This window comes from Fukomys damarensis, unplaced genomic scaffold (genome assembly GCF_012274545.1).
Source record: "Fukomys damarensis isolate Sample0158 unplaced genomic scaffold, DMR_v1.0_HiC HiC_scaffold_20, whole genome shotgun sequence".
Taxonomy (NCBI): Eukaryota; Metazoa; Chordata; class Mammalia; order Rodentia; family Bathyergidae; genus Fukomys; species Fukomys damarensis.
In genome coordinates this window covers 8,497,090-8,506,724 of record NW_022900932.1, presented here as the reverse complement: position 1 = coordinate 8,506,724, position 9,635 = coordinate 8,497,090, and positions in this window count along the sequence as shown.

Genomic DNA, 9,635 nt, shown 5'->3' with positions numbered 1-9,635 from the left:
TGAGTTCGAGACCAGGCTGGGCTACATAGTGAGCTTCGGGTTAGTCTGAACTGCATAGCATAGTAAGACCCTTCATATATATCTATATCTATATCTATATCTATATCTATATCTATATATCTATATAGATATATATCGGGAAGAAATGTGGCAAAACTTCTAGGTTTAATTTGCTATAGGTAGTGCTGGGGTTTTGAGGTATTCACGCTCTCTTTTATAAAGTATTCTGATGAGGACTATTCCCTAATGAAATAATTTTTCAAATGGATGTGAATGCAAGGGGCATTTTTACTTTTTACTTAACAAATTCTTTTTGACCTGCTAAGCGCCAGGGGCTGAGGTAAAGAAATGGACAACGAACAAGGGTCATATAGAGGCTCGGAGAGCAGAACGCAGGCCCAGGAGCCGGCGCAGCCTCCCCCAGAGAGAAGGCAGGGAGGAGCCACCAGGGGCTCTGAGGGTCCCCGCGGTGCGGCCGCCAGCAGAGCAGGTGGGCACCGGGCACCGTTCACTAAGCGAAGTGAAGAACCGAACGATGCCTGGATTCATTTGGAAACTTCGCTCGGGCCCAGGCACGCACGCACGCACTCAACATAATAGCGGCTCGCACCTCTCTTAGACTGCGGCCAAAAGACATAAATGGAAACCAAAATTAATTTCATTGTGGGCTTCCGACAAGTCAAGTATGGCACGAAAGCCTGTCATTTTCTGCGTTTACATGGTTTCTGCATTGGCGACTCCAACCCCAAAAGTGTACGTAGGCCTTCTCTGTGTCTTGGACACTCCTGTCGGCTGTGTCCCCAACTCCTGCTGCCTCCACAGGGGGAGCTTTCTGGAAAATTTCAGCCTTCCAGTTTCTCACCTCAAAATCGTGCTCACCCTAAAGAGTATCTTTTCCCTTCTTTTACGTTTGCATTGCTGTTTTTCTCTGGACTAAAAAGTCCAGAACAACAGGAACTAGCACTTGGCTTTCTGCCTTAAACAACTAAGCACATAAAATATATGAAAAAATGGGGGCAGAATCAGACCTCGGTTCAGAGGGTAGGAGGATGACAGAGGGGCAGCAGACTCTGGGGGTGATGAAGATATTTGGTGATTTTTTTTAATAGATGTGTGCTTATTACAAAATTTATCAGGTTGTCAAAGAATGGATAAAGATGTGACATTTTTTATACAGCGGAGTACTACTCAGCCATAAAGAAGGGTGAGCTTGAGACATTTACAGCTAAATAGATGCACCTTGAAATCATGCTCTTAAGTGAAATCAATCAGACATAGGCGTTTAAATACCACACTGTTTCTCTGGTATGAGAAAACGAAAGTGAAAATAAGAACTAAAATGTATAATAGATACTAGGAAAAGGAAACAAAATGTTCAATTGGGAAGTGGAACAAGGGAGGAGGGAGGGAGGGAAGGACAAGAAAAAAGTAAAAATATAAGGAAAAATGGAAACAAAGCTTTTGTGTATAGGGAAGTGAGGGGGGAATGGGAAAAAAGAGGCAGGATGTACCATGTACACGTACAAATTCCCACGATGAGTGTTATCATTATGTGTGCCTAAAATGTGCCAATAAATGTTTTGCTATTAAAAAGTTTGAGCCTAGCCTTAAAAAAAAAAGATTATTGTTGCCTAAAATGTGCCAATAAATGTTTTGCTATTAAAAAGTTTGAGCCTAGCCTTAAAAAAAAAAAGATTATTGCACACACACACACACACACACACACACACACACTCACAAATTCATTAGGTTGAATACTTCAAACATAAACGGTTTATTGCATATCAATTATATTTCAATAAAGCTGTTTAAAATGTGCTAAGAAAAATAAAAAGGAAGCTTGTTTGTTTGTTTGTTTGTTTTTGGTACTGGGGATTGAACTCAGGACATTGCGCTTTTGAGGCAACCAGCAGAACCACTGAGCTAAGTCCTTGGCCCCCCTTTTTCAACCATTTTAAAAATATTCTCACACCATTAATTGGGTGATTTCTCTTCACTTAGCAGATTTTGAAAATTCCCGTGGAGCAGAAGTGAACACAGAGTAAGAATTTCCCCTCCTCTCGTCAGATTTGTGACCACTGCTCGGCACAAATAGATACACTAATCCAGTTCCTTCCCAAACGCCAGCAACTGACTTTCTGGTTCTAAGTATAGCTTCTTAAAGAAAAAAGAAAAAAAAAAGCGACCCAAGAACTGTGGTGCCAGCAGCGTGTGATCCATCTCGGGAGGGCCAGAGGATGTGATTTGGACCAGCAAGAGATGCCACATGGAATGAGACTTGGGGTCCCTGTCTGAACCCCACTGTATCATGAAGGCAGAACGTGGACTCAGAGATCATTCTTAAATCCCAAGAGCTAACATAGTTTGACCTGTTGCCTTTGGATTTCCTTGATATGCATCAGCTCTTTCTTGGAGAGTTTCTTTTTGATTTTATTATATGTTTGCAGTTCATGCAGTTTACAGTGGTCTTGGGGAGTGGCTACGCGTATTCACCGCAGCTCCTCTCCTCTGTAATACGCCCCGCCCCCATTGCCCCGCCCACTTTCCACTCCTGTTGATGTTATCAATCTTAGCTCATGGCGTGGCACATAAAGTTTACATGAACTGGGGTTCTCGGGTTCCTGCACATGCATGTCCTTATCTGCACAGCTCTTTGTGCTATAGTCTGTTCTCCCTTGGAAATGGGAAGCACCAGCCTGTGCCCTGCCTGCCAGGCATCCCGCAGGGAGCATTTTACCTGTTGGGTTTCCTGGGCTCACAGGGAACCCTACCTTGAGCCTCAGCTCTGTCCGATTTAGACAAAATCTCAGCGAGACTTTGGGAGTAGAGACGAATGCATTTTTTAAGTGAGGAAGACATGGATTTGGGGACCAGGACTGAGAAGCCATAGTTAGGATGAATGTGTGACACCAGATTCCTGTGCTGGAACTCACACCCCAGAGGAGGGGTGGGATTTGGGGGCCAAGACGGCTCTCTGCTCAGTGGTGGGAGTCCCTGCCGTTCCAGAACTGACCTTACAGGCTTGCGTCTGTCTCAAAAATAAATAAATACATTAAAAAGACTGAAGCTATAGCTCAGTGCAAAAGTCCTGGGTTCGATCCTCAGTACGGGGTGGGGGCAGGAGGTTGGAGGGTGAGCTCACCTCTCCCTTCCCTTTTTCCCTTCTTCCCAGCAAGAGCACATCAAGCAGGCGCTGTTTTGCCACCTTGTAAGCAGAGAGCAAGACCTTCCTATGTATCAAATCTGTTAGCACCTTGATTTTAGGCTTGCAGCCAGCCTGCCAGGCTGTAAGAAATCAACTCCTATTTTTAAAATATATCATCCAGTCAAACATATTTTGTTACAGCAGCAGGAACAGACTAGGGAAATGTATAATATTAAAATGCTTAACATTAGAAAAAAGATTGTATCAGAAGAAAGAAAGAAAGAAAAGAAGGAAGGAAGAAAAAAAGAAGGAAAAAAAATGCTAGGTGTGGTAGCACACACCTGTAATCCCACCACTAGGGAGGCTGAGGCAGGAGGACTGGAGTAAATTTGAGGCTGGCCTGGGCTACACTGTGAGTTGAAGTTCAGCCTCAACAACACAGCGAGACTCTTGATAAGGCCAAACAAAACAAAACTTAAAAACCTCAAAGAAAACAAAGGACTCTGGAGGAGGTGACAGGATTGTATGTATCCTGAATGTGATGTTGACACAAAACTGCACATGCAGCCACACATCCGAATGTCAGTTTTACTACATGTTAGTTTAAAGAAAAGGAAAAAAAAAGGTCATATCTATGCAGGGGTCTTGATTCCATCAGAAAAATAGAATTTGCCCAAAATGTCAGGTTCCCTGTTTAATTCTAGAGGAGAAAACAAATGCTTCAAAGTCAAGTAAATAGGTAAATAAAAATAACGCCAAAGAAAAAAGCCAAACCCAAAGTGCATACTTGTGTGGAAGCTCAGTAACAGGAGGGCCGGGGTAGCCGGCTAGGTAAATGTCATCCTACATGACTACAAAGCACGAGCAGAATTCTGTTTCAAGGTGTAAGTGCAACAGGCAGAACTGGAAAACAAGAACTAGACTGGGCTGCTTTCTGACCTAAAAATGTAGGTTTAGTGTGTTGCTTTCCTTCATCGGCTTAACTTCATTTTCTGTCAGGCTGGGCCTATTGAGTACTCTGACTCCCTTCTTCCTTAAAGAAAGTTCATGTATGGGACTCATAGCGAGTTCATAGTGATGTATATTTTCTTCTCTCTACATCTCAGCGATTAAAAAAAATTCCCTGCTGAGCATGCATTACTTTCACAAAGTAATCTGAGAAGTAAATTTTACACTTTTTTTTTTTTGTGATACCGGGGATTGAACTCAGGTCCTTGCGCTTGCGAGGCAGGCCACTGTCTGTGAAGTAAATTTTACGAATTCAAGTCAAGCTGAGGTGTGGTGTGTATGCTTGCAGTCCCAGCACTCAGGAAGCTGAGGCAGACAGATTGTGAGTTCAAGGCCAGCTTGGGCTACATGGTAGAATCCTGTCTCAAAAAACCACACAGAAAAAACAAAACAAAAACCTGAAGCCAATTGACAGCTAAAGTATTTTTCACACAGAAACTTTCTGGACTTTGCTTTATTTTGCAAATAAGAATGGGCTAATAAGGTACAATATCAACTGGCTGTAAATGAGTGCTTCTAAAAAGGTTTCAAATACTGAGTTTCCTTAAAAAGATTATATGTAAAACAGTTCGGCAGTTTTTCAAAAAGTTAAGAACAGAATTACCACAAAACCTAGCACATCAGTAGCTATATAGCCCCTGAAATTGAAGACAGGTATTCAAAAAAGTATGTACGTGAATGCTCAGAGCAGTATTATTCCCAATTGTCAAAAGACATTAACAACTAAAATATCCGTCAGCAGATAAATGCCTTATATCCATATTGATAAATATTATATATATATATGTATGTATACACACAATGGAATATTATTTGGCCATGAAAAGGATTAAGTACTGGTACATACTTTAAGATGGCTGAACTTTGAAAAATATTATGCTGTATTGATGTGAGACATGAAATATCACAAATATCACATACTGTATGATCCCATTTATATGAAATATCTTGAACAGATAAATACAGAGAAAGAGGTAAGATTCATGGTCCTAGGGGCTGGGGAGAGGGAAATGTGGGCATGAACTGCTTACTATAGAGAATCTGTCAAATATCCTAATGATGTGTGAAATGTGGCTTACACTGAGAAGCTTCTAAGCGGGAACCTGTTTTTTTTCTCAGGCTACAAATCTGCCTGGGACAGAGATAGCCATCTCTTACGTGACTAAGCAAACACCAGTTAGGCCTGCTGTGTTGAGCAAGGCTTTCTCTAGAAGCCGCCCTTAACAGACTTGGAGGCAGCCGACTCCTTGTAAATTATGCTGCCTTGTGGGTTGTCCAGTGGGAGTTCCATGAACTCACCAGCACTGTCTTTATTTTCATTGCTTTGGTCAGTACAGATTCGGGGATGGTAAAGAACCTAGTGTTTAAGGAACATCCCACAGCCCTACTGTTTCCTAGCTTTCTCCATTTCCTAACACACACACCCTACTTCTTCTATTCCCTCACATTGGCCTTGTCCCAGCATCCACAGGTACAGTGGAAGGGAGGTGTATTTTTCAGTTCATGCCCTTCTGTCCTCAGTTTTTTATGCCTCTGTTTCTCTAGCATTTAAAAAGCTAGCATGGTGGCAAATGCTTATAATCTCACCATTTGGGAGGCTGAAGCAGGAGAATCACCTCAAGTTCGAGGATAGCCTGAACTACAAAGTAAGACCCTGTATCTAAATAAATAAATATAAATAAAAAGGTTCCACCTTTAGTATAAAGAAAAGTATTATATAGAAGGGTTTCCACCTTTGAAGAGTTACCACATATAATGTCTTATCTTTTCCCTGAAATGCAACTTTTCTCTCCCAAAGTACAAACTTGCATTTCTAAACAGGGTCACTCACGCCTGTTATCCCAGCACTCTGGGAGGCTGAGGCAGGAGGCTAGAAAGCTCAAGCCCAGCCTGGGCCACTTAGTGATTTAGTGAGATTCTGTCTCAACATAAAAGAAGAAAAAAGCCTGAGGGGGTAGCTCAGTGCTAAGGCCCTGGGCTCAATCCCTAATACCACGGGGTAGGGGTATGTAAAAATAATTCCAGCTGTTTAAATCCAGAGTGTACAAGAATTACCCCAGAACAATACATGAATGCTCACCGGGCCCCAAACATTTCCTCTGGTTATGAATTGGATACATTTCCATTTCCATCCAGCTCTGATCTGTTCCTGAGATAGGAAGTATGTCGGCCTGGCCCGGCTGGAAGCTGGAAGGGGCCCGAGAGGTTCTCATCCCAACAGCAAAGGGCAGAACCCAGACTCACAGTTCCCGACGGGGGCAGGACCCGTAAGGTGTGGAAGAGAATTTTACCCAGGGCCTCTGACTCTGGTTCTGGGCATTTTGGATATGTGCTGCCGAAGTGAGCACTGTTCTGGGCATTTTGGAAATGGCATTTCACGTGCCATCTGCTAGGATTTTTCCTTGCTGCAGAGAAGTGACAGGGTCAAGTGCCCAAGAGTCAATGCCACAGAGTCGTAACCAGTCAGTCAGAAGGAGAAAGGAGGAAGGCTGTAGATTGCTAGACAGGATCTTTCTTCTTTTTTCCCTCCGCATTATAAAATCATGCTTGAGGCCTTATCTTTTTTATTCTTTAACTTACATTTGGAGAAAACCCCATCTTTCCAAATCCATCTCAAACTGGTCTCAAGTTGGTACAGCAGAACCTAAAGGTGACGTTCTGGGGACAGATGTCGAGTTACTCATAATCATTTAAGATACACGGCATGCCTTGAAGATCTCCCTTGTGTACTTTTGAAAAGAAGTAGAGAGAGGGGGCCAAAAAGGAGAGAGACAGAGAGAAGCAACAATGCCAAATATTTAAGACAGAGGATCTGGGTTCAGGTTGGACTGGTCCCAAATTGGTGCAAGTTATGCAATCTCTCTGGAACTCCCTTTCTGCCTGCATCTCTGCAGAGCGGGGAGAGGTGACGACAGGAGGCAGATTAAAGGAGGGAACTTGCGGTTAGCATGCAACACAGTGCCCGGCACATGGGATGTGTTCCGAGAGAGTTAGTGATCATTGGTGTGGAGGAGGAGAAAGAGGCACAGAGTGTTTCACCATCTGCTTTGACACTGGTGCATGGAACCCACCCGTCAGAGTTGAGGCTGAGGATGGGGCAGGCGCAGTGCGGTGGCTGTGGTTGGATTGGGGAAAGGAGCTTTGGACCTGATGAGTTAACTAGACATCCGAGGAGCTCTCACTAGAGCTGAACAGTCTTCGGACGGCTGATCCTCATCGCAGCCATAGAGGGAAAAGCGGGGGAGAGGGCAGACAGGGTGGGAAGAAACTTTTTGTTGTTGATTTGAATCTGAAACCACATAAATGCATGAAGCCCATTAAAAAAAAAAATCAAATAATACTTCCGAAAAGTCTTTTACCAGATATATGAGGTGGTGCACATCTGGAATCCCAGCCCTCTGAAAGGCTGAGGCAAGAGATACCCACCCTGGACAATTGAGATCCTATCCCAAAATAAAATAAAAATAAGAAATTTAACAGGGCTTAGTGAAGGGAAGGTGCCAGGAATGGGATGATCCAGATCTAAAGACTGCAATAACCCTGTTTTGTGCAGTGCTACCTAGGAGGGCATCAAACACGTAGGGCGGGCTTTGCCTTAGGATCCGGGCTTCATTAACCTGACTGGGTTTCAAAGACACAAAGTCATATTTTAATCTCAGCCATCCTCCCTTTGACCCTTTTTCTAAATGTTCAGAACCAGTGCCCACAGAACTGCATTACTCAGCCTGTGGGTTGCCTGCAGGAGCAGGAGAGTGGATTTTATTGGCTAAATGAGGGCTTTGTTTGTATTATCTGTGCATTTATCAGTGCTTCCCCTGGGCTTTTAGGCCATAGATAATTGTTGCTCAGAGCAGTTAAGACTCCGGGGCTGGCACCTCATTTTCTGGAGTGCTGGGGAAGTGGGTGGGGTGGCACAGAACTCCATTCACAAATAAGCAAGCGCTTGCCTACACTAACCTCACAGGAACCCTATGATTCCATTTTAGAGGCAAAGAAACTGAACCAGGTGAAGTTAAGCAGCCCGAGCTCAGAGCTAGCATTAACAGGCTGACTTACCTTACCTCTCGGTCGGCAGTGAACCCTGGGGGCCGAACCTGGAGAGGGGCGCTTTGAAGGTGACTAAGGGTCCTAGGCTGCGTTGTAGCTTTAGCTGGGGAACCAAATCTCAAATCCTTCTCTGTAGCTTCCGGTTTGGACGCCCTAACGACCAGGATGTAAATTTCTGCATTGGCCCGGGGCAATTGACTTCCTCCTTGAGCCTCAGATTCCTTATCGGCTCAGGTTCCTTATCTGCCCCAGGGAGGAGCTAGATGAAAAGCCCTCTCCTCTTCGGGTTAGGCATTAGCGAGAGAGGGTGTGTGCTGGGGGAGGGGGGGCGCGCTGCTATGCCCCGGTCCCTGGAAAAAAACGAGGCTTTGAAGGGTCTGTCTTAAGCCAAGTCCTTCTCAGGAGGTCAGGCCCCTGGGCAGAGGTGGCGCTCAAACTCGGCTGTCCCTCCAGGACTTGGAAAAGCGCCGCTCTGGCCACCGCCCCGCTGCCCCGAGTTCGAGGGTGGATCTTTCTCCCCTAAGGGAGTTAGAGATGAGGGTGTGCACGCCGAAAGGCTTCTGGGAGTGACAGCTGAGTCACACCCCGAAGGTCCAGCAGGAATTAGTGAGAGCTGGCAGGGGAAGGGTGCGGAGCCTGCACCCTCAACAAAGAAAGCTTGCAGCGCACGAGGAGCGGCGCAGAGGTCCGCAGAGGCGAAACCACGCAGGGCTTCGGACGCACTTTATTCTAAGGGAACGGGGAGGGCTTGGGGATTAAAAGTGAGCAATCAGGAGTGGCGGAAAGACCCTCGGAGGCTGCTGAAGATGACCGAGGATCTGAAACGACCCTATGCGCTGTCCCCGGGCTTTCTTAGATTTGGGGCAGGGCTCGGTCAAACCCTCCTTGAGCGAAGTCGTGCGGCGGCCCTTACTCTTTCGGGGGCTCTCTGGTTCAGGCGCCCCGGAATCGGCAGGGCTAGGCGGGAGGGCTTCCCCTCGCAGAAGACGGAAAGCCGGTACCCCTCAAAACACACAAACCCCTCCTCGGCCGCCAAGGGCTGCAACCTCCTCCGCCCATGACCTCATGCTCTAAACTCCCGTATCGCCTTCCCCCGCCCTGTCCACACCCCGAGGCCGAGTGGGGGCGGGGTGGGGTAGGGGACAGCGGCGGAGACCTGAAGCGCCGGAGCAGTTTACTCAACCTGCGCGAGATTTGGGGGTGAGGGGCACAACGATCCCGCACCCTGAAAACAGGATGGTGTAACTTTCCCTCGTGCAAAAAAACAAAAAAACAAAAAACAAAAAAACAAAAACCCAAAACACCCGTTGCCTTGCTTGGGATCGACGCCTAGAGACTGGAGTGAGTGATCTGTTTAGCTCAACTCTTGGGCTCCCGTTGGGAGACGCTGGGTTGCGGGCTGGGTTCCAGGCTCGCGGCCCGGGAAGGACCTGGG